The sequence below is a fragment of the Eutrema salsugineum genome, unplaced genomic scaffold (genome assembly GCF_000478725.1).
Source record: "Eutrema salsugineum unplaced genomic scaffold, Eutsalg1_0 scaffold_4, whole genome shotgun sequence".
Taxonomy (NCBI): Eukaryota; Viridiplantae; Streptophyta; class Magnoliopsida; order Brassicales; family Brassicaceae; genus Eutrema; species Eutrema salsugineum.
The window spans coordinates 13,188,103-13,189,891 of record NW_006256686.1 but is presented as its reverse complement, the minus strand read 5'-3'; the positions used below and the strand labels follow the sequence as shown (position 1 = coordinate 13,189,891).

Here is a 1,789-nt window from a genome sequence, read left to right as displayed (position 1 = left end):
TTTTTTGTTGTCCTAGTAAGAGCTGTTGGAGAACAACACTGAAATCAGGACTTTGTTGAACGGGTGGTGGGGCAAAACCAGGAGGAGGAGCCTTTGGCTGTAGGCTGACTTGATTTGTGAAGCTATTCCTTTGATTCTGAAACGCTGGTTGCTGAAAACCCTGTTGACCTTGGGAGTTACCTTGGTACTGATTCTGTTGAACAAAGCTTTGAGGAGTGTATATTTGGTCTTGGGGGTTGGCCACATTGTTGTTCATATAGGACAAGTTCTGGTGTTTGTTGAAGTTGTTGTAACCATTGAACTTGTTCTGATTCCCAATGAAGTGCAACTCCTCTTGAGTGAGACCCTCTTCATTGATATTTGTGAAGCATCTCTTCTCCTCACTCACATAGTGTATAGGCTTTTGAGTGGCAGCTAGGGCTTTGTCAAGCTTTATATTCAGCACTTTAAACTTCTCTTCCAGCCCTTGGTGTCTACCAGAATCTTCTCCTCTATAGCTTCTATCATAATCTTCCCCATAAGTGTCTTGGCTCATTGCTAAGTTTTCAACAAGTTCCATAGCTGCATTGATTTCTTTTGCCAAGAAATTTCCATTTGATGTTGTGTCCAACTGAATCCTGATCTTAGGAACAGCTCCTCTACACAAAGTGCTAAGGAGAGAGGCTTCTGAAAAGCCATGATGTGGACACTTGTTTGTGTAGCTTCCAAACCTGTCCAAAGCTTCTCCAAAGGTCTCATTAGAATGTTGAGTGAAGCTGAAAATTTGGTTCCTTAGCTTTGCAGTCCTTGAGCTTGAGAAGAACTTGTATAGAAAGGCAATCTTGCATTGCTCCCATGTGTGGATGGATCCTCTTGGGAGGTTCTTTTCCCACTGATGTGCCTTATCTCCAAGGCTGAATGGGAACAATCTCAGTTTGAAGCTGTCTTCAGATACCCCATTGATCTTAGTGAGATCACAAACTCTGTCAAACTGATTCAGATGCTCCAAGGGATCCTCCATAGGTAAGCCATGGAACTTCTGATTCTGAAACATATTGATCAAAGAGGCCTTCACCTCAAAGTTGTTCTTTTGGACAGGAGGTGGCCTGATTCCTGCTCCATACTGGTGTGCATAAGCTCGGTCATTCTCACCAACAAAGACTGGTGGAGGCTGATGACGTCTGGGTGGGTTTGGGTGGGGCTGTGGTGGATTAACCTGAGGTCGGTTATCATGAGCGTGTCCGTGATGGACCTGAGCCTGTTGAACTTGAATTCCAATCCCATTACCAGCTCTTTGACCGTGATCAGCTTCTTGAGCCTGATGCTCATTCCCAACTTGCTGATTCATTCCTAACATCTCCAAGTGAACAACTCTTTCTCTTTGTCTTCTGGCTTGGCTTCTTGTGATCATAAACCTGAAAACAAAGACAGAGCTTGAAAAGTGATCAGTAAAACAAAATAAACTTGATCTCAAAATTATATCAGAAACTAATGCTAACAATCCCCACACAATATGGCAACGGCGCCAATTGATAACTAAGATTTTTCAGTCTTAGATGGGTTATCAATACCCTTGTCAAAGTAGTATAAGGGGTGTCAATCCATATGTGTGGTAGTTAGGCACTAGTTTATGTGATAACCTCTTAAGTCAAGTGATCAAAGATGAGTTTTGGTGTGAACAAAGTAACAAGAAAGCATAAAACAAGAAACAAGCAAGCTATGATGAATGAACTAAACAAAGCAAGCAAGCTAAACAAGAATGTGGTGATTAAGCAAATGATAAAAGATAAACCTCTAGATGTGATCATTG

General features: G+C 41.9%; 1 non-coding gene across 1 annotated transcript; it reads left to right on the top strand.

The window, feature by feature from the left end:
* The first annotated feature begins 671 nt into the window (after window positions 1-671).
* Window positions 672-778, top strand: LOC112084906. The gene has a single exon (XR_002898562.1). It is a non-coding gene; the product is annotated as a small nucleolar RNA R71 (small nucleolar RNA).
* Window positions 779-1,789: the final 1,011 nt, after the last annotated feature.